Raw genomic sequence first — 24,425 nt, forward strand, 5'->3', positions numbered from 1 at the left:
CAACTGGTTAACCCTCTGGGGTCTAAGGGGGTTTTGGGGCTCTGGAGAAGTTTGACATGCCCTGACTTCTGTGCTTTTTTTCAGTTTATTACAAACATATACATGGCTAAAGTCTGAAAACACTGTATTCAATACAAACTGGGCAACAAACTTGTTCACAAGACTGTAAAAAATGGACCTTTTAGCCTAGAATTCTTGCTTAAAAATCATGTGAAAATCATTGTTTACTCACTCACAGAAAACAATAGATTTAATGATTTAAATTTACCATCAATATTAGTGTGATTACACCTGAGAAGACAAAGGCACACATAATGAGCTGCATAATGAGCCATTCAGTCAGGTGTGTGACTGAGAGGGAAGAGTTACAAGAAAGAATGTGAGGACAAAATAAATGTATATATTTTTATGTTTGTAGTTTATTTAGAATATATTTAATTATCCCACAAAATATCTTGAGATTCACTTGTGAGTGCAGTTAAACAGTTTATTATGAACAATCAAAGAAGACTTTGAAAGCTGAACTTTTTAACATCATTACTCTAATTATTATTATTTTTTATTTTTTTATTTTATTTATTTTTTAATGTCAATATCATGTTTGTAACATGATTATTGTATTTATCATCATGTGTGTGCTAAATAAAAGTTTAAATTTCTATATATACTGACTCCAAGCTTTTGAATGGTATAGTGTATATTGCTACACTTGGAATAAGATTTGAGTAATGATGCTGAAAATTTTTCTTTGATCACAGGAACAACTTAAATTATATATATATATATATATATATATATATATATATATATATATATATATATATATATATATATATATATATATATATACACACACACATATATACATATATATATATATGGCTGGACTCTGAAGGGTCAACAGGGACCCGGCTCTAATATGGGGGGTCAACGGGACCCGAATTGACTCTGGAGGGACCATGGGGACCCGACTCGACTTTGGAAGGACCACGGGGACCTGATTAGACACTGGATGGTCACCTGTGGCTGCCATATGGTACAGTGGCGCTGGGCCGGCAGCCATCTTGGGCAGTGGCTCTGGACTGGCTGCCATCTTGTACAGTGGCGCTGGGCCTGCAGTCATCTTGTGCAGTGGCGCTGAGCTGGTGGCAATCTTGTGCTGTGGTGCTGGGCCGGCGGCGATCTTGGGCAGTGGCGCTGGGCCATGGACACTTTTTATATTTTTTACCAGATGGTGCCATTTTTTTCAAGTTTGGCATATAAAGCAAATACTCACTTTATTACTGTTTTCTTCTTAAGCATATTATAGTCAATTGGATAAATTATGCAGCTATAATTGTGTGGGTATATTGGTATGAATGTCAGAGTGTGGTTTGTACGTATCCTAAATAAAACACAAATCACAAATCCCACAGCTGTGTATGCCTGTGTAACTTTGCCGGAATCTAATGGGTAAAGTTTGGTACTTCACCCAAACAAAATCTTTTGAGATATCAGCCTCAAATTTGGAACACAATTTGTTTCAATTTATAGCTTTCACTATGAATTATGAATTTTGGTAATATTTTCTATGAAGCCTGTATTTATAATACATTATAAGAGTATTCTTAAGGCATTAAAATTAATGCATAATGCATTATAAAAACCTTATGATATGTTTTTTTATGATATCACCAGACAGCCAGCTCTTTAACCTCCTTTCCTATTTGGCGCCTAAACTCTGGAATAACCTACCTAACATTGTTTGGGAGGCAGACACACTCTTGCAGTTTAAATCTATAATAATAATAATAATAATAATAATAATAATAATAAGTTTTATTTATATAGTGCCTTTCCAGAGCTCAAGGACACTTTACAATAAACAAACAACAATAAAGGCAATTGACAAAAAGAGCAGACAGAACAACAGTAGGCAATTGAGAGTGCAAGTACAGTAAGTGAGAAACTGGGTAGATGGGGCAGCAACCAGCAGAGAGAGAGAGAAAAAAACAAAACAAGAAAAACCTAAGAACTATAACATTCAGAAAATAGGTGTGTTTTGAGCATGGATTTGAATTCAGAGATAGTGTTAACAAAACGGAGTGATCGGGGGAGAGAGTTCCACATTTTGGGTGCAACAACACTGAATGATCTGCCCCCCATTGAAGCAAGGCGATGCCGAGGGACAACGAGAAGGCTGGAATCAGCAGATCGTAAAGAGCGAGTAGGGGTGAAGGGGAGAAGCAAGTTAGGCAGTTAAGCGAGGTAGGGGGAGCAAGGCCGTGCAGAGACTTAAAAGTGATCTAGATTAAAGACCCATCTCTTTAACCTGGCATACACATAACATACTAATATGCTTTTAATATCCAAATACGTTTAAGGATTTTTAGGCTGCATTAATTAGGTAAACCAGAACCGTAAACACTTCACATAACACCCTATGTACTTGCTACATCATTAGAAGAATGGCATCTACGCTAATATTTGTCTGTTTCTCTCTTGTTCCGAGGTCACCGTGGCCACCAGATCCAGTCTGTGTCCAGATCACTGCAGTCACCCGGATCCAGTACGTATCCAGACCAGATGGTGGATCAGCACCTAGAAAGGACCTCTACTGCCCTGAAAGACAGCGGAGACCACGACAACTAGAGCCCCAGATACAGATCCCCTGTAAAGCCCTTGTCTCAGAGGACCACCAGGACAAGACCACAGGAAACAGATGATTCTTCTGCACAATCTGACTTTGCTGCAGTCTGGAATTGAACTACTGGTTTCGTCTGGTCAGAGGAGAACTGGCCCCCCAACTGAGCCTGGTTTCTCCCAAGGTTTTTTTCTCCATTCTGTCACCGATGGAGTTTCGGTTCCTTGCCGCTGTCGCCTCTGGCTTGCTTAGTTGGGGTCACTTCATCTAAAGCGATATCGTTGACTTGATTGCAAATAAATGCACAGACATTATTTAAACTGAACAGAGATGACATAACTGAATTCAATGATGAACTGCCTTTAACTATCATTTTGCATTATTGAGACACTGTTTTCCAAATGAATGTTGTTCAGTTGCTTTGACGCAATGTATTTTGTTTAAAGCGCTATATAAATAAAGGTGACTTTGTAGGCAGACTCGTCAATGTCCTGAATGAGGCCGATGAGTGTGGTGTCGTCTTCAAACTTCAGGTGCGTGACAGAGATGTCTTTAGATGTGCAATCATTGGTGTAGAGGGAGAAGAGCATTGGGGAGATAATGCAGCCCTGAGGAGCTCCAGTGCTGATTATATGGATGCAGGATGTGTATTTTCCCAGCCTCACTAGCTGCTGCCTGTCTATTAGGAAGCTGTTGATCCACTGACAGAGGGAAGTGGGCATGAAGAGCTGAGTTAGTTTGGGCAGGAGGAGGTTTGGAATTATCGTGTTAAAGGCAGAGCTGACAGGATCCTCATATAAGTCCCTGGTCTGTCTAGATGTTGCAGAACATAATGAATGGAAAAATGGAGAAAGATTATAGTAAAGGCAGAAGCACAAATATTTTATGTTGTGCTGTTTGTTTTTATATCTTCTCTAGTTCCATTACTGCATGTAGAGCTTTCTAACATACAACTAAATATATAAGCTTAACCTGGAAATGGCCTTTTGGATCAACTGAAGAGGACATGTCAGAAACCCTGTTTGGACTGCAAAGAATGATACTCAGGAATGGTTCTTACAGATATTAAATTTACTCAAGTCAAATCACCTTTATTTATATAGCGCTTTAAACAAAATACATTGCGTCAAAGCAACTGAAAAACATTCATTAGGAAAACAGTGTGTCAATAATGCAAAATGCCAGTTAAAGGCAGTTCATCATTGAATTCAGTGATGTCATCTCTGTTCAGTTCAAATAGTGTTGTGCATTTATTTGCAATCTAGTCAATGATATCGCTGTATATGAAGTGACCCCAAATAAGCAAGCCAGAGGCGACAGCGGCAAGGAACCGAAACTCCATCGGTCACAGAATGGAGAAAAAAACCTTGGGTGAAACCAGGCTCAGTTGGGTGTGCAGTTCTCCTCTGACCAGACAAAACCAGCAGTATAATTCCAGGCTGCAGCAAAGTCAGATTGTGCAGAAGAATCATCTGTTTCCTGTGGTCTTGTCCTAGTGGTCGTCTGGACAAGGTCTTTACAGGGGATCTGTTTCTGGGGCTCTAGTTGTCCTGGTCTCCGCTGTCTTTCGGGTCTGTAGAGGTCCTTTCTAGATGCTGATCCACCATCTGGTCTGGATACATACTGGATCCGGGGGACTGCGGTGACCCTATGATCTGGATACAGACTGGATCTGGTGGCTGTGGTGACCTCGGAATAAGAGAGAAACAGACTAATATTAGCGTAGATGCCATTCTTCTAATGTAGCAACTACATCGAGTTATATGGTAAGTGTTCCCGGTTCCGGTTTTATTTTCTATGCAAAAGAATGTTGTGGTCAATTGTGTCAAACGCAGCACTTAGATCCAATAGAACTAATGGAGAGATACAACCATGATCAGATGATAAGAGCAGGTAATTTGTAACTCTAAGGAGAGCAGTCTCTATGATACGGTCTAAATCCTGACTGGAAATCCTCACAGATACCATTTTTCTCCAAGAAGGAATATAATTGTGAGGATACTACCTTTTCTAGTATCTTGGACAGAAAAGGGAGATTCGAGATTGGTTTATAATTTACTAGTTCTTTGGGGTCAAGTTGTGGTTTTTTGATGAGAGGCTCAATAACAGCCAGTTTGAACGTTTTGGGGACATATCCTAATGACAACATATTTTCCTATTATATTTTGCCTGGAAACACTTCCAACATGAAATAGGCGTCGGTTCTATTTCTAACTTGCATGCATTTTCCGGAGCGTAGAAGAGCGCAAGGACTGTGCCTATACTGCAGAGCCGGGGGTCACTTTGCGTCTAAGTGCCCGGTAAAAGCCACTGGCTGGACAACTCCTCTCATCGGTCATCCACTCCACCGGACCAGTGAGTCTGATCACGTCGGGTAACCACGTAGAGGAGATTCACTTTCTCCTCATTGACTCCGCATTGGCTCCTGTGGTGTTAGGACACCCCTGGCTCACACTGTACAACCCTCACATAAACTGGCGTCAGAACTCTGTCATGTCTTGGAGTGAGAACTGTCATGCATCTTGTTTGGTGTCTGCGTGTTCTTTTGTGTCTTGTTCAGATTATACTCTCTTTCCACTCTGGAGAGGGAGGCCAAGGAGAAATACATTTCTGATTCTCTGGCAGCCAAACTCATCCGTCCTTCCTCTTTTCCTGCAGGGGCGGGATTCTTCTTTTTGGGCAAGAAGGACAGTTCCCTGCGTCCTTGTATTGATTACCGAGGGTTGAACAGCATCACGGTAAAGAATAGTTATCCTTAGCCGCTGATGTCTTCAGCTTTCAAAAGTTTTTTCACCAAGTTAGATCTATGTAATGCCTATCAGTTGGTCCGCATCAGGAAGGGGGATGAGTGGAAGCGTTTAATACCCCCAGGGGGGCACTTTGAATACTTGGTTATGCCTTTCGGTCTTTCCAACTCCCCCACGGTTTTCCAGGCACTCGTTAACGATGTGCTGAGAGACATGGTTGATCAGTTCATATATGTTTACCTGGATGACATATTGATTTTTTCTTTGTCTCTCCAGGAACATGTTCAGCACGTCAGACGAGTGCTTCAGAGGCTGTTGGAGAATGGGCTTTTTGTCAAGGCGGAGAAATGTGCTTTTCATGCAAAGTCTGTTCCTTTTTTAGGATATATCGTGTCATCTGAGGGGTGCGCATGGATCCCGACAAGATTCAGGCAGTGGTTAATTGGCCAACTCCAGATTCCCGCAAGGCCCTGCAGAGGTTTCTGGGCTTTGCCAATTTTTACCTGCATTTTATTCACAACTATAGCCAACTAGCTCGCCTCTGATAGCCTTGACCTCCACCATGACGACTTTCAGGTGGTCTAGGGCAGCTGATGTTGCATTCTCTAAACTCAAAAGAAAGAACTGCTTTGTTTCAGCCCCCATTCTTGTTGCTCCTGATTCCTCTCGTCAGTTTGTGGTGGAGGTCGACGCGTCAGAGGTGGGGGTAGGTGCGGTTCTCTCTAAGTGCTCCTCTGTGGACGGCAAGATTCATCCGTGCACTTATTATTCTCATCGTTTGTCTTCTGCTGAATGTAATTACGACATTGGTAATAGAGAGTTGTTGGCAGTCAAGTTAGCCTTGGAGGAGTGGCATCATTTGTTGGAGGGTTCGGGGGTTCGCCAAGCTGGCGTGTCATCCAGGAGTCAATCATACCATTTTTCTCATTAAGCAACGGTTCTGGTGGCAAACTATGGCTCGTGACACTCGTCGTTTTGTATTGGCCCGCTCGGTCTGTGCCAGTTGTAAGTCTTCCACTTGGCTTCCTGCTAGGCTCCTTCAACCGTTGTCAGTTCCTTCAAGACCTTGGTCACATATTGCGCTAGATTTTGTTACAGGTCTCCCTGCCTCACAGGGTAACACAGTGATTTTAACTGTGGTGGACAGGTTCTCGAAGGCTGCGCATTTTATCTTGCTGCCCAAATTACCATCAGCCAGAGAGACAGCAGTTGCTGTCATAGACCACATGTTTCGTATCCATGGCCTCCAGACAGATGTGGTCTCTGACAGGGGTCCCCAGTTTATATCCAAATTTTGGAGAGAGTTTTGTCGGTTGCTGGGGGCGAATGTCTTTCTTCTGGGTTTCATCCCCAGAGCAACGGTCAGACGGAGCGGGCTAACCAAGATTTGGAATGAGGGTTACGATGTTTAGCGTCATAGAATCTGTCCTTTTGGAGTCAGCATATCTCATGGGTTGAGTATGCGCATAACTCATTACCAGTGTCGTCCACGGGCCTTTCTCCGTTTGAGTGTAGTTTAGGGTAGCAGCCACAAATTTTTCCTAGTCTGGCATCTGAAGTCGCGGTCCCCTCTGCTCACAAATTCGTCCAGGGTGTAGAGACATCTGGAGAACGGCCAGGGAGACCCTTCTCCAGGTGGGTTTGCGCACTATGGTCCAGGTCGATCGCCACCGGTTAAACCTCCCGTCTATGTCGCTGGTCAAAAAGTGTGGCTTTCATCTTCTGATATTCCTCTCCGCTCCATTTGTAGAAAATTTGCTCCTAAATTCATCGGCCCATTTACCATCACCAAGATCCTTAGTCCGATGATGGTCCACCTGAAATTTCCTCCGGCATACCTGAGGATTCACCCCAACTTCCACGTATCTAAAATCAAGCCAGTTTTTCGTTCGACTATTAATCCGCTTGTCCTGGTTCCCCCACCGCCGCGAATCGTAGATTTTTTTGTTTTAATTTGTTTAGATTTGTTTAATCGTATCCTGGACTCATGGTGGAGGGGATGTGGATTCCAGTACTTGGTGGACTGGGAGGGTTACGGTCCAGAGGAGAGGAGTTGGGTTCCTGCCCGGGACATATTGGATCATTCCCTTATCAATGCTTACAATCGCCAGGTAGGACCCTCTGAGAGCGTCAGGTAACATGTCATGGTGCACGTGTTTGCTTGCTCATTTTGTGTGTACTGCACTGATCTAATTGCCTATCAGTACCAGCTGCGCTGACGAGCAATCAGATCAGTCGCAGGTGTGTCTCGTTTATTAGCGCTATATGTAGGGCTGTGTCAGTCAGGTTCAGTGTCAGATCGATTGGTTGGCTGTCTCTGTTCTGATCTCTGTTGTGTGCAGTTCTGGTCATGCTCTGGGTTGGCTCGGAGATCCAGCTTATATGTCTATGGTCTGCCTATGTTTGAGGATCGTCGCAGCACATCACATTTCTAGTCTGCCCTGCTTGGAGTCTTCACTGCAGCTGTCATGTTTCTTAGGAACTGCTTGGTGCCCGTTGTCTGCCAGCAATTCTGTTTGATCTACTGACTGTTTCATTAAAACGTATTACTACTCGCTACTGGATTCTTTCGTATGATTCCTGACAGTTACTCTTAACTTGGTTTGGACATTTTTTGTATTTTCTGGTTCGGGGAACAGACACAGTCTCTAGGAGAGACTGGTAGGAGAGTTTCCTCTGGAAATCTGTTGGTGTCGCTGTTGGACAGTGTTTTCTCTACTTCCTGATGGCCTTCTGTAGCTAATCGTAGGTCTTCTAGGTATTATCAAATTACCTGAGTTTTGAGAACGTAGTGGACGTAGAGGATTATAATGTAAAAGGAGCTCATTCAAATACTCAGGTGCTAAACCATTCAGGGCTTTATAAGTAATATTTATAAGCAATATTTTAAAATCTATACGATGTTTGATAGGGAGCCAGTGCAGCATTGACAGGACCGGGCTAATATGGTCATACTTCCTGGTTCTAGTAAGAACTCTTGCTGATGCATTTTGGACTAGCTGTAGTTTGTTTACTAAGCATGCAGAACAACCACCCAATAAAGCATTACAATAATCTAACATTTAGGTCATAAATGCATGGATTAACATTTCTGCATTTGACATTGAGAGAATAGGCCATAATTTAGATATATTTTTGAGATGGAAAAATGCAGCTTTACAAATGCTAGAAACGTGGTTTTCTAAGGAAAGATTGCGATTAAATAGCACACCCAGATTCCTAACTGATGACGAAGAATTGACAGAGCAACCATCTAAGGTCTTAGACAGTGTTTTAGGTTATTACAAGCGTAGTTTTTATTTTATGCTGAGTGAACTCAGCTCTACAGAAGTTCTAAGCGGCCATGCATTATAATTTTTTTTTCCTTTTTGTTTTCTCGTTATAACGACTTAATTTTCTCGTTATCTCGACATAAGGAAAGTCGTTTTCTCGTTATAACGACTTATTTTTCTCGTTATCTCGACATAACAAAGTTCGTTTTCTCGTTATAACGACTTAGTTTTCTCGTTATAATGACATGACAGTTTTACTGTTGCTATAGTAACTAACAACTTTGACAGGCATCTGATGGACCATGCAGGTGCTCTTACTGTAGCCTATATTTCAGCAAATTTAGCTTTGCCTAGGTAATAAGGTCTACAATACTGTACATAAATAAAGTCTAATCAATCACTGTTGATTTTTCCAGAGACCGTACAACGAACGTTTTGTTTTTGTAATTAACATGTTTAAATGGCAACACCGCGAAATTAGAGCTGCTTGGATTAAACTCACTTTTCATTTTCCCTTTATTTGAAATAAAATTATATATAATTTGTAATTTGTAGTAGTCATTATATGATGTGGCAGATGTGTAGGACTATGTGTAGTGTTTGTGTGTGTGTGTGTGTGTGTGTAGAAAAAAACGATTACAACATTATAGAACAAAACTAACTGAATTAAATTAGCCTATGGATTTTACATATACATCACATTTCTCATCAATATGGTTAACAATAAAGATTAGTAATAAGGAAAAGAAGCACATCAGCCTGAATCGTTAAATCCCGTACTACTGTAGATAAACAGAATACAGTGGCTTGGTTTTGATAAGCAGTTATTTTATGACACAGAACGCGTTGGTGAAACTCATGCATCTAGCAGGAACTTAATACACAAAATATTCATATTGATTCAAGCATTTAACATTTATGAATTAATTAAATGTCAGTAATGAAGACTGCACAAATTATAGCTATCACGAGGAAGGTCCGCGTACAGTAAAGTGGATAGTGTACAACGCCCCATCAGTTATATTCAGGTCTATAGTGCCACCTGCTGGCGCAGTTTTGTAACTTCTTAGAGAAAATTAAGTCGTTATAACGAGAAAACGAACTTCGTTATGTCGAGAAAACGAGAAAATGAAGTCGTTATAACGAGAAAACGAACTTTGTTATGTCGAGAAAACAAGAAAATTAAGTCGTTATAACGAGAAAACAAGAAGAAAAAATATTATAATGCATGGCCGCTTAGAACTTCCGTACAGCTCGCTTTGGCTACTGCAATTTTCCTCTCTGTATATTTACAATAAAACAAAATAGGATATCAAATACCACTGCCTCCTTTCGTTTTAATTTAAATATATTAACAGCTGCAGAAATGCACTTAGTTCAGGGATATGTATATATATATATATATATATATATATATATATATATATATATATATATATATATATATATATATATATATATACAGCCATTACAATGAAATGAAATATTATATAAATTTGCCTTTTTATTTTCATTTTAAAATATAGATAAATTGAATACAGACCAAAGATAACCTGTTAGATTTACCCAAAACGAATTATATTTTATGTTTAACCACTAAAGAGACATCAAAGCCAGCGGCACATATCAGAAGGTCTATCCGAGGTAAGGCTGCTTCTCGGCGGATGCATAAGCACTGAGCTCCTGCTGATCGCGTGGAGTTCACAGTCTCTGAGATCGGCGATTTTTTTTTTAAATAGGCTCTGTCTTTATAAATAAACCACAGATTTGAGTTTTAAACAACTACATTCTCGGCTGAAATACTTTTAAAATTAAATTTCATGACACAATAACAGTGTAAAACTACACAGATAAATGGTGGTTGAAATGGTACTGCGTGAACTCAACCAATCAGGATGTTTAGTGCCCCTGAAAGTTCCAGAACTTTGAAAAAGTACCACCTCGCCAGCAGGGACTTTCTGAGGCCCAACTTTATTTAGTCCCTGCTTCCTGCAGTGGAAACACACTGAGTACCAGGCCAAAGTCCCTAGTTCCTGGGTAAAGTTCCTGCAGTGGAAACGCGGCAAAAAACACTTTTTAATAACTTGTATCACATTATTTATTACTTTTTATTATTTACTTTCAATATATACATTATACAATACTTGTTTTATCCTACCCCAGCTTAAAATGCATTGATAGCTATAAGTAGCCCCTGAAAGTTGTAAAAATTGTGACTCTGTGGTGTGTCCTAAACATTACTCCCAACCACTCAAATACCGCGTTTCCACCGAAGGCACTTTACCCAGGAACTAGGGACTTTGGCCTGGTACTTGGTGTGTTTCCACTGCAGGAACTTTACCCAGGAATTAAATAAAGTTCCGGGTAAAAAATGCCCCTCAGAAAGTCCCTGCTGGCGAGGTGGTACTTTTTTTTTTTTAAGTTCCGGAACTTTCGGGGGACTTGGGCACAAAACATCCTGATTGGTTGAGTTCACGCAGCATTGGTTGAGTTCAACCACCATTTATTCGGATCATTTTCAAAATATTACTGTTATTGTGTCATGAAATTTCATTTTTAAAGTATTTCAGGCGAGAATGTAGTTCTAAAACTCAAATCTGTGGTTTATTTATAAAGATAGCGCCTATTTAAAAATGTGTTTCACCGATCTCGGAGACGGTGAGCTCCATGCGATCAGCAGGAGCTCAGTGATTATGTATCTGCTGAGAGCGGCCTCACCTCAGCTAGACCTTCTGATATTTGCCACTAGCTTTGATATCTGTTTTGGGTAAATCTAACAGGTTATCTTTGGTCTGTATTCAATTTATGTATATGTTAAAATGAAAATAAAAAAGGCAAATTTATATAATATTATGTTTCATTGTAATGGCTGTATATAGGCTATACACCAGGGGTGCTCAACCCTGCTTCTGGCGATCCACTGTCCTGCAAAGTTTGGCTCCAACCCTAATCAAACACACCTGCCTTTAATTTTTAAGTGAGCCTGAAGACCTTTATTAGTTGATTCAGGTGTGTTTGATTAGGATTGGAGCTTAACTTTGCTGGACAGTTGATCGCCAGGAGAAGGGTTGGGCAAACCTGCTATACACATATCTCTGAACTAAGTAAATTTCTACAGCTGTTATTATGTTTAAATGAAAACAAAAGGAGGCAGTGGTATTTGATATCCTATTTCGTTTTATTGTAAATATACAGAGAGGAAAATTGCAGTAGCCAAGGCGAGCTGACTGATGTTATCAAGTGCGCTGCTGTTTGCAGATTTACCGGATTTGCGTCATCCCGGACATCACACCCCCGAGTCGAATGCGCACAGTCCGCACTACCGAGGATTAGGGCTGGGACAACACGTCGAGGTCATCGATGACGTTGACGTATTTTTTGCTAAATATGCGCATCGATTCGTCGACCTGTTTTTATTTCTCTAAAAAACGTTTGCAAAACATTTACCTTATGTGTGCTGTTTTGTGTGTGAGATGTGTGAGATTTTTTTTTTCTCCATGACAGGCTGCTGGCTCCACTGTTAATTTTTAGTTATTTATTTTTGGGAAAGCACTCTCTGCATTAGTTTAAAACCCTCAAGTTTACATTGGTTACTGTATTCTTTCAATTGCTCTAAACAAGTATTTTGGGTGACCTTTTTTATTGAATGCTAGACATGAAGTTGTTGTTATTTTCATCTGAAAGAAGAACTTTTTTTCAGTAAGCTAGGCCCTATGTGTTCAGTAAGCATTTTTCAGTAAGCTATGTGTTTTCAAGGCTTCAAGGTTTTATTGAATGCTATCTCTATACAAGTGCAAAGTAATGCATTTTTAGTCTGTCTTTTATTTAGCAATTTTAAGAGCAATAAACATATGTGACGCGTCACGGAAACCTGTGACAGAAGTCGGCAGCACAACTTTCGAGCAAAATGAGAAAGAAGCAGGGTTTTTTTTCAAAATTGGTGATTTTCGTTTTTTTGCAGAATCTGTTAGTTGAGATCACAAAGAAGCTTCTCCGTGTTTGAGATAGCAGTATTGGTATATTTAAAAGCCTACATTTTGAGGTTGAAATCAGGTTGTTTGTCAGAGATTCTAGCACGCAGTATGGACGTTTCATTGTCTGTCTGTGTTTCCATACTGGATAAGCCGGCTTTTGTTTCTTTTGTTATTGCCCCCGCCCTCCGAGGGAAGCGTGGCTACTTAATATGAAGCGCTCTGGCCGGCTCTAGCTGATATCAAATTTCAACGCCGCAAAGATGAACGCAGACGAGCTGAACCGTGGCCGTTACACCGAAAATGTTTTGAAGTTCTTCTTCGACAAGCCGGATGCTTATGAACAAGTGCTCACTGATTCTGAAGACGATCTGAGCAATGATGAAAGCGGCATAATAAGACTGTATAATATTCCTAATCTACAACTGAGCAAAGATGAAGACGAGGAAGAATGTATAGGGCTTGGGCGCCGCGTTGCATTCTGGGACGTGGCGGTCCTGCTGGCAGCCTCGCGAATGTAAACATACATTAAGTCGAATGAGAAGAAGCAGAGTTACGAGAAAGAGAAAAGATGGTAAAATCGTGAAAATGTTGTGGGATTTACAGGGATACGCTAAATATGGATGCCAGGGACCGGTATGTGGACAAAATCGGCACTATTAACAGTTTGGATCCATATGAAATTCCCAACAAATAGTGGAGTACCAACGGAGACTTGCTGCCGCACTTTTGCATAATAGATATCCTCGGCTACCTTGTTTGTTACAAGTCATTGAAGTCTCATGTACAGTTCACAAATGGATGGGTATTGTCCTGTAAAATATCCCGTTAGCTCTTCAATCGGACCTGTCAAGTCTCTGTGTTGTTGTCCTGTTGCTACTCCTTGCCCTTCCAGCGAAACAGCTGTTTCCAAAGCATAGTTTTGCTTACTTGAAAGCAACCTTAGCATGATATTGGGCTTTTTAAGATAGTGTGGTTGTTGTGAGAGCACGATTTCATGCCAATCTGTAACTAAAGTCATGTTAGACCGTTAGTAAATGCAGCAGTTTTGTTATGTCAGCAGAAGGATAGCAACAAAAAGATGAATGTTGAAATTTTCCGTATTTTGGATGAGTAACCCAAAACATTTCCCTCATTTTCAATGTTGACTTAAGCTATATAAATGAATATTCAGATGTTATGGTCTCCGTCGCGCCTCCAAGCAGGAAAGCGGTGTAAAGTTAATCCACCCATTCTCATTTTATTTTCCCCATGGCGATTATATGTTGCGCTATTTACACCCCACAATACAGCAACGGTTTACCATGGTTGAAATAGATTTTTAATTAATCAAATTAAGACACACGGATGAGAGGAAGTATGTCTAAACACTGCGCAGTAGCCCGAGTAGCAGTAAAGGAGGCTGTCAACGTGGTGGCCACGCCAAGTAATGACGTCACGACGCCCAAGCCCTATTGGACTGGCGTCAGACAAGTTGGACCGTAAGATATCAGAGGCTATATCGATAGTAACATTTGATGGGGATAAAGACAGAGAAATGGGGAAAATCCGTAACATTTAGAGGCAAACAGATGCACAGTGCAAACTTCGGAGATGGTTACATCCACAAAGAAAACCCCGACAAAGAGAAAGTGTGCCCGAACGACTTATTTCATTGGAGGCATCGATATCTGCGAGAATACTTTTGTTTCTTGTGAGTTTCCATAAACATCAAAGTTTGTCATTTTGTGTTCATTCTAAGAACACGTACACGTTATCTCATGTTTAGTCCAATTTTAGACCTTCCCATATCTACCTATTGTTATTAGCTAGCTCATCGGTTATCACAGAATCCTGTAAAAAAAAGTCCTAATGCTACACAATGAAATCAATTCACCAAGTTTTATGTAGAAAACCAGCAAATAACAAATAAAATTAGCATCGATATGTACTTTTTGTTTACATAAACATTAAAATAATGACATTAAAAATGGTGGCCACATTTTAAAGATTAAAGATTTTTAATAAAAAGATAAAACTTATTTCAGCCTCTAAATCATTTTTATAAAAGTCAAAAAAGATAAATTACTGACATTTACAATGCACATTCTCCTTTATTATTAATAGTATGCGGTCCGATTTTTCCCGTTGTGTCTATCGTTGCTATGCAGGGGGTATGGCTTATCTAAATGAGATGTAAATGAGCCCCATTGTCACTCGCAGCAGTGAGAACTGCACAATCTTTAAAGGCTATGTTCTGCTTTTTTGAGTGCCTACCTTCAAATGGCCACAACTTCTCCAAATATTATCAGATTTCCATGTATTACACATCGTTGGAAAGCCTGGAGACTACACTTTCAGAATCTGTGAATAACTCAAAATGCCCCAGGACCGACTTGTGTCCCTACTTTCCGTGATTGGTCACATATTGCAATGTTAAGGAATTCATGTTTTTTTCATTCAGATATGTAAATCAACATGTATAAATTGTTAGTAGTCAATTAATGGGGAGATAATCAAAATCGAATCGGTCTGAAAAAATTAATCGTTAGATTAATCGATGCATCGGAAGAATAATCGCTAGATTAATCGATGCATCGGAAGAATAATCGCTAGATTAATCGTTGAAAAAAAAAAATCGTTTATCCCAGCCCTACCGAAGATGCAAGTCCAAAATAAGCTTACTTTGTATTGAGAAGCGTGCACAGACCTATGACACCAGTCTATTTGCCTAATCTTCCGGGTACTTTACACAGCGCTGGAATCGCAGAAAGCAAAAGGTCTGGGGGGAAAAAGTTCCTTGTACAAATGTTTCGGGTAATTTCGGTGGAAAAGCGGCAATAGACGTGAGCTCAACTGATACCATGAGCCTTTTCTGCTTATAAAAGTTTTCCTGCAGTTCAGCATGCATTCTTGAAACATTTATACCTTGATTGCAAAGTCATTTAACTTTTACACTGAACCTTTGTTGCTCGTTTTCAATAACTGTAATGGTTCGGTACAGTGCAGTACGGTATGCAATTATTTTAGTTTCCACTGTCAGATGTTGTGATTGGTACCAAAATAGCGAACTGCACCGTACCACTTTTTGGTACCCTTCCATTGGGGTACCTAGCACAGCAAAGGGTACCAAAAAGGTGGAGTTAAACTCACAGCAGAACGTTAACTGGTAGACTAGAATCACGGGAATAAAGCTCCTTTACTCTTTCCGCTCTCCTGTCATTGAGTGTTGGGGTTATTTACATCAGAGTGTGCAAACACAAAAAAAATATATAACCGTGTATTTTATAATTTGATATTTTTACACAGACAATAGCTGTTTCTCAATATGCGTTCTTGTCTGTTCTTGTGGGCTTGTGAAATGTAATTTCCAAAAAAACACATAATATTCTAAATATTACTTCTGTTGTGTCATGAAATGTAGTTTTAGGACTTTTTAGGCAAGAATGTAATTGTTTAAATCTTTTGGTTGGGCACAAAGTTATGTTTTACCTTAATTTGAACTTTACCGTAGTACAGTGCTACAGGACAGTACTTGGTAGCATGCGTTTGACTGAACTGTTTGGTTTTGTCTTTATTTCATCTTATATAAGCCTCTTATATTTTGTACTTATACTTTTATAATGGCTATTATTGTTCATTAACATTGAAATTTAACAAAAAGAGGCAGAGTTGTGCTTATTGTTGCGGTTCATCGTCAATCGCTATTTTGCGGCATACACCACGCCTACCAAGTAAGGGTACTATTGGCAGTTGAAACGAAAGCCTGATCAGGGTCTGTATTGTACTGAACTGTACTCTACCGTATCGCACCGCTCAGTGGACATGAGCCATTAATATATTGCGTAAGTCATATGGACTACTTTAATGATAAATTTATGGTGCTTTGGTGTTTTATAATTTTTTACATTTTGGGAGCTAGACAGATTAAATCACAATGCACTGTTGTTGTACAGAGAAAAGCATAGTGGTTTGGAATTACATGAGGGTAATTACATGGACTATTCTTCAATCTTCATGATACAATATTCTGAAATGATTGCATACTTTTAGCGAAGGAGTAGAAAATACATATTACGATTGTAAAAAATTGTGGAAATGTTATGGATGTTCTACTGCATATTTGAAATTATTTGTATTATTTTTATGTTTTGTACATTTTATATATTTCTGTTTATTTACTATTTATGTGTTACGTGTGTTCTTTGTATATATTAAATAACACAAAAAAACAGTTGTAGGAAGAATCTCCATTTGTTCTTGAATCTGAAAATAACAATCAGTGAAAAACCAAGTGAAAAGAAAGGTAGTGTTAACAACTCACCGCAGCAGCAACATTAATGGTATACTCTCTATAGTCCAGAAATTTTATTATATTGCCACGGGGTCTGCGTATGCAGGTGCTGTTTGTATATATATCCACAGATGCAACTGTAGCATCCAGCAAAAATGCACCAAAAAAAAAATAATAATAATCAAAGCCATGAAATGATAGAACATGTCCTGTAAACAATGGAATAATTTCAGATTATATTTAAAAAACTTACCAATTCAATTAATTTCCAGAAGAATTTGCAAGTTGCAACGTCTCCAAGACACTTAAAGAAACCTATATGCAAAGCTACATGAAAAACTATGTTCAAGTGTACCTAGTACAAAACCAAAATTTGATTTAGTTAATAAAAGTTAATTGATAAATAAAATCTATTTATGACAATATTTTAAAGCATCCTCATTTTACTGCATTTTTAAGCTAGCCTCAAACTTTTCACAGTACTATTAAGCTTTGCAGGTATGTTCCTTTAAGCATATTGGAGACTCAATGATGATGAGATCAGACCTCTGTGTGGAACAAACTGACTGTTGTCAGATTCCTTGTATATACAAAAATCTCACTGGGTTATTATGAGAAAAGGAATGTTTGAAAATGTAAAATGATATTTCCTTCTGTCACACTACAAGACAAATTATCTATTTATCTCATTAATTCATCATTAAAAAGTTCTAACACTGCTAATATAAATGTCACTGTTTTTGTTGCAAATTATGTAGGAACAGTAATAGATTATCTGATGACGAGTGTACCTCTACATCAAAACAAGATGTATTATGGTCATTTATAATCAAAACTTTTTATAATCTTGTCAAAATACATATACAAAATACAAAATGCAGATGGCACCTGGTGGTGTTTTTGGTATAACACCTAATCAAATTAGCATGGGAACCTCTATTAGGGTCAGGGTATATTCTGGCAAACCGTTTACCAATCACGTTTCGCAATTGGCAAAGCAATCTGTGGTACACGTCTCTACCAACACGCGATGGGTGACTCGCAAAGCACAATGTTCCTCCATGTTTTAGCACTATATCATAGAAAATACGAGGTTTGAGAAGTAGAAGGCTGGGCAACAATGAAATATTAAAATATTTCAAAGTGAAGGTTCATGCAAACAGATATTAATAGACTTTCAGTCAAATATTTCTGGTTTAGGCCTAAAACAAAACCCAGCGTTTAAGCAGAGCGCAAATCTGGAACATTAGAATACTGTAGAATCCAATAACAATATAACAGGATATAAGAAAAATCAGAGATGGTTGAAATGTCCTTTTAAATAATGCACTTGTTTTGGTATGTGGGACATTTTTAAGTAGATCATTAATTATTAAATACTATATATATATATATATATATATATATATATATATATATATATATATATATATATATATATATATATACGTATATATATATATATATATATATATATATTGGGGGTTGCACGACTACTGATTTCTGCTAGTCGATTTCTTATTTGAAAAATACTTGAGTTACTCGACTACTCGTTGTTCATCCTACTCTAAATGAAAAGACATGACATAGTTATTATCAATAAACGCTTATTAATTTATATCCTAATTACATATGTAAATAATTATAATATTATATGTTACATTTTCATGTAGGCTAACAGGCAGTATTTGTATCTGTATTTACATCTGTACTAATTACAAAATGATTTGTATCTGCATTCAGATAGAACGTTGTGCATTCGGATAGAACGTTTTTTTTCATAGTTATCACCGTTAAACTAAAATAATTATTAATTTCTTAAAATATATTCATCATGCAAAGAGAGATACCATGACAAACGTTTAGTGATCATTTGAACATGACTGAATGAATTCAATGTGCACATTTTCATAACAAAGAACTAGTGAGTCACTAAACAAATGTGCATGTGCCAGGCAAACCAGCAAAATATAAAGATTATAAAAAAAAATTATCCGTATCTAAGTTGATTATTAGCCTTCTCTTGAGAGAGAACTGGTTTGGTTTTTGAGAGACTGAGAAGCGCAGCGTGGCTGTTTGATTGGTGAGCGTGCTGTGCTTGTTCCATTCATTCATTTCATAGCCTGTGGTTTAAATCATTTCTTTTTAAATATATATAAATAATATAATGTGTATGATGTATTATTATAGGTGATATTACTCTTGCTGAGCTCTGATTTCTGAGAGATGCAAAGAGAGGCAACAGCAATGCTGCGTTTGATTTGCGCTCTTTTCATTCATAAAGCTTACATTTATTCACTTCACACACTTATTACGTGACTTTAGTGGTCTGTGTATAATATTGCGCTGACCCTCTCAACTGTTATCTAGCAAACACTAGTCTGTGCCAGCTTCAGCCAAATGTTCAGGCAGAATTATTCCTTGTCAGTTTTTGAAGACATTATCCTTGCCATTCCAAATAAAGTATTCAGCTTCGGACACACCCCTAATTATTACATTTCATATTTTAATTTTACATGAAACATAGATGAAGTCACAGAAAGTAACAGCTACACAAAGTATTTTAATCCTAAAATTCAAGTGTACTTGCAATCTCTGTGCATGCCTTTTTGTTAATGCATGCTCGAGTAGTTGATTGTTTCTGACAGCGCCAACTAGTGGTTGAAGTAGTCGATCACTCGACTAGTCTATGCAAGCCCTAGTGAGAAGGGTATTCCTGCACAACCGGAGGCTGCAGTTTCAGGACCGCAACTCTTGGACCGCAGCTTTAGGACCCTAGTTTTTTTGTGACAGCTCCACCTACCGTACTGGATCAACACTAATTAAAGATGGATGACGTGGACAGCAATCAAACGGTGAGTACCGATATTTTATTAAGTTTTATTTTATAACGGTTAAATGGTGCAAAGTTTACATAGTGAGAACTGCTACCTGTGAATTAATAATGAATTCCCACCAAATTAAGAATTTGTGAGCTAGTTTTATTAATTACTAGGATGTTAATTCGTGGCCATGATTTCATAAATCCTTTGTGTTTTAATAACGAAGTATTATAAGTGAATCTAGCCTGCACATTAATTAAACTTATCAGATGACAAGAGCATGGTTGATGTAAGGTTTGTAAGATTTACCTGCAGCTTAATGTATTAGTGTGAATACTGGCTTAATAGTCATAGTTTTACCATATTTATGTATAAAATATCTTTCATAATTAAACTGCACTGACTGCCTAGTTGCTCTATGTGTTAGCCTGTTGTTTTGGCATTGTTTTGCATTGATTAATGAGGCATTTGGCAATTTTAGTAGCCTGTTACAATTTGGCCTAATCTGCAGGTCTACTCCACATACAGTCCATTGATATCATGTGTTAGTTTCTGTCATGTTCTGCATGGCCAATAGGAAGTGATTTTATGGATTTGGTTCGGCTCATTGTAGGACAGATGATTAAAAAAGGCACTTGGGATATTTTCATGATCTTAAATTATTCTAACAATTAGGCTCTCTCTTTTTCAAGATACATATTACAATCCAAAAAGGGAGCTCCCTGCCCGAATTGAAGAGATGCACCACATGCTGAAGGACTTTCACTTTATATATATATATATATATATATATATATATATATATATATATATATATATATATATATATATATATATATATATATATACACAGTGGGGCTCGAAAGTTTGGGCACCCTTTGCAGAATCTGTGAAAATATGAGTAATTTTCAAAAGATAAGAGACATCATACTAAATGCATGTTATATTTTATTTAGTACTGTTCTGAGTAAGATATTGTACATAAAAGATATCAACATTTAGTCCACAAGACAAATAAATTGCTGAAATTATTAAAATAACCCCTCAAAAGTTTGGGAAACATACAAGTATCTTCTGTTGCTTACGAAGGGCAGAACTAAATGGAAAAATAAGACAAATTTGGCTATCTTCATCGTGTTCAAAAGTTTTGAAGATACTTCTATGTTTCCCGGTACACAAATTAAGTACAATTTACTTTGATCTTCAGTTTTCACCCCCAGCTCTTAATGCATCTTGTTTCCTTCTTGAGCAGTGAATGTTTAAATCTTTTTAAATAGTTGTGTTTGAGTCCCTCAGTTGTCCTCAGTGTGAAAAGATGTATCTCAAAATCATAAAGTCACTGCTGGAAAGGGTTCAAATATGCAAAGATGCTGGAAAACTGAAGAATTTGCAGGACCTTAAAGATTTTTTCTGAAGAACGCTGCTCAGTTTAACTGTTCAGAACAAACAAGGGACTCATGCACAACCATCACAAAACAGAAAGACAGTCGAGGATCACCAGGTAACAGAACACAATATTAAGAACCAAGGGTTCCCAAACTTTTGAGGGGGTTATTTTAATAATTTCAGCAATTTATTTGTCTTGTGGACTAAATGTTAATATCTTTTATGTACAATATCTTACTCAGGACAGTACTAAATAAAATATAACATGCATTTAGTAGGATCTCTCTTATTTTTTGAAAATTACTCGCATTTTCACAGATTCTGCAAGGGGGGCCCAAACTTTCGAGCCCCACTGTGTGTGTATATATATATATATATATATATATATATATATATATATATATATATATATATATATATTCCAGTTGAATATGTTAAACAAATGTTTCTTATTTATCTCTCTCTGTCTCTCGCTCTCTTTCTCTAGAGTTGAAGCCTACAGCCATTCTGTCCATGCAGCAACTGATGCAAAAGGGGTTCACTTTGGTGCTGTTGTGATGTTGTCGGAAAAATGACATACTGTATACAGTACAGACCAAAAGTTTGGACACACCTTCTCATTCAAAGAGTTTTCTTTATTTTCATGACTATGGAAATTGTAGATTCACACTGAATGCATCAAAACTATGAAGTAACACATGTGGAATTATAAATGGAATTATATACATAGCAAAAAAGTGTAAAACAACTGAAAATATGTCATATTGTAGGTTTTTCAAAGTAGCCACTTTTACTTTGATTACTGCTTTGCACACTCTTGGCATTCTCTTGATGAGCTTCAAGAGGTAGTCACCTGAAATGGTCTTCCAGCAGTCTTGAAGGAGTTCCCCGAGAGATGCTTAGCACTTGTTGGCCCTTTTGCCTTCTGTCTGCGGTCCAGCTCACCCCTAAACAATCTCGATTGGGTTCAGTTCTGGTGACTGTGGAGGCCAGGTCATCTGGCGCAGCACCCCATCACTCTCCTTCTTGGTCAAATAGCCCTTGATGCCTTCAGTGTGACTCTACAATTCTCATAGTCATGAAAATAAAGAAAACTCTTTGAATGAGAAGGTGTGTCCAAACTTTTGGTCTGTATTATATATATATATATATATATATATATAAACATTCTTGAATCATTCCTGTGTCTTGTCTTGCCTATCAACAACTTTTAAAATATTGGCAGTAATTTAGTGACTCCATACACTGATTCCAACTTTAACTTACCTGATAATGAGCTAATTCACCTTAAGGAGGTTAATCAATATACTGTATAATTCAAGAGATTAAGACTTTGAGGTTCTTCATTTTTTACAATTGTTTTAAAATTGATATACATAAATAAAAAATATATATATATATATTTCATTTATATTTTGTGTAAATTCATGTTTAAATTTAAAATTGTGACTCAAAGCACACTTAGTAATTAACCTCTGCTGCATTTTGAATCAAAAATCACATTTAAAAACAAATACTACTGAGATTAATATATTGATGCTATATACAAAGTAACGTGACTGCAAACTAAACCAACAGGGTACTAGAACTGCGGTCCTCAAACTGCAGCCATCGCTATATCGTCCAGTACGGTAGGTGGCGCTGTTACGAAAAACTAGGGTCCTAGAACTGCGGCCCAGATCTGCGGTCCTGAACCTGCAGCCTCTGGTTGTGCAGGAACATATTATTGGCCCTAGTATGTTTGTGTATATATATATATATATATATATATATATATATATATATATATATATATATATATATATATATATATATATATATATATATTATATATATATATATATACACACACACACACACACAACAAACGTCCATATATACATAAACACATACAAAGAAAGCAAGTAGATATAATTAAAAAAGAATACATACATATTTAGGCCTAAAACGACATTCTGTTTAAACGTTTAATAAAAATCTATTCCCCCTAATGGGAAAGAAATTTCTGACGCTGATAAATTTCAAAGTAAGCTGTGTAATAAAGGTGCGTATCTTGAAACACGCCCCCTTTCACATCGTCTAATTTACAGAGAGAGAGAGAGTAAGTAATGCAGGTGAATATATTGGGGTCTTGGCCTTCGGTGTATAGGTAAGTATGCAAGAAAGATACACAATCCTTAACTTCGATTTTCGTCCAGGTAAACCCTATGGATGGAGTTTGCAGGGGAGTATGCAAGGATGATGCACTGGTATTTCACTCGGGGCGTACAGGCAAGTATGCAGAAGGACAACTGGGTCTTTACTTTGGACGTACAGGTGAGTATACAAGGGCAACTAGAGCTTGACTCTGGGCATACAAGTAAGTATACAAGGACAATACGGTGGCTCTTAGCTTTGGGCGTACAGACGAGTATACAAGGGCAATATGTTGGCTCTTAGCTGTGGGCGTACAGAAGAGTATACAAAGGGCGACTGGAGCTTTGCTCTGGGCATGCAGGTGGGTATACAATGACAATACTGAATGGATACAACTCACAGACCCTCAAAGAGGTGGACATCAGGCTTTAGTCATTTTCAGCTCGGGAGTCTAGAGAAGGTGTATATGTCACGACAACTGTGGTCTTCACCGGGGCAGACTTCCCAGACCAACACTCAACACTGTCACCTCCAACCGTGGAAACACTCCCACAACGACTCAGAGCCTCAAGCTCAGACCTGTAGGACTGGTAACAGACAGACAGAGTTCCTTCACAAATTTACTTAGCTTCAGTGAATATATGGAGAAAGACACACCACCTCTCGAATTTGACCAAGAGTGGATAGAAGTACAGATTGAAGTTGCTGCACATTGGGCCTTCCACGGCCTCAGCTGGTGCCACCACGCTGGGTGACTTCAGGTAGATTTGTGCCACCGGGTATGTACCTCAGGAATTACTCGAACGATTCCCGCTCCTCTCTTCCAGACAATGGACCAGAGATCTAGACAGGGGCGAACCTCTGAAAGCTCTCCACAAACAGGTATTCATACACAAGGGCTACACAGCTGGATGTTATAGCAGCCAACACTTCTCTCAGTCGTCGTCCCCCACAATATGCACACTGTTCCTTACTTGCTATTGTTGACTCGTCACCACTCGGCAGAGTAGGGGTCCAAAGCCACGAGCGGGCATGTATATAAAAGACGGTCGTCTCACAACACCGGTGCACGTTCTTCTCCAAAGGGTTTTCTCTCCCAGCCTAGAGGGTGATTACTGACAACATGACACAGCACGACACTGCAGACTTCAAGTGTGCACACAGCAAAGAAAAGGACTCGCCCACTGCACTCCAC

At 38.4% G+C, this 24,425-nt stretch overlaps 1 pseudogene; it reads right to left on the reverse strand.

The window, feature by feature from the left end:
* Positions 1-285: 285 nt before the first annotated feature.
* Positions 286-24,425, reverse strand: part of LOC113092969 (protein MAL2-like) — a 43,732-nt pseudogene continuing 19,592 nt past the window's right edge.

This window comes from Carassius auratus, unplaced genomic scaffold, assembly GCF_003368295.1.
Source record: "Carassius auratus strain Wakin unplaced genomic scaffold, ASM336829v1 scaf_tig00214794, whole genome shotgun sequence".
NCBI lineage: Eukaryota > Metazoa > Chordata > Actinopteri > Cypriniformes > Cyprinidae > Carassius > Carassius auratus.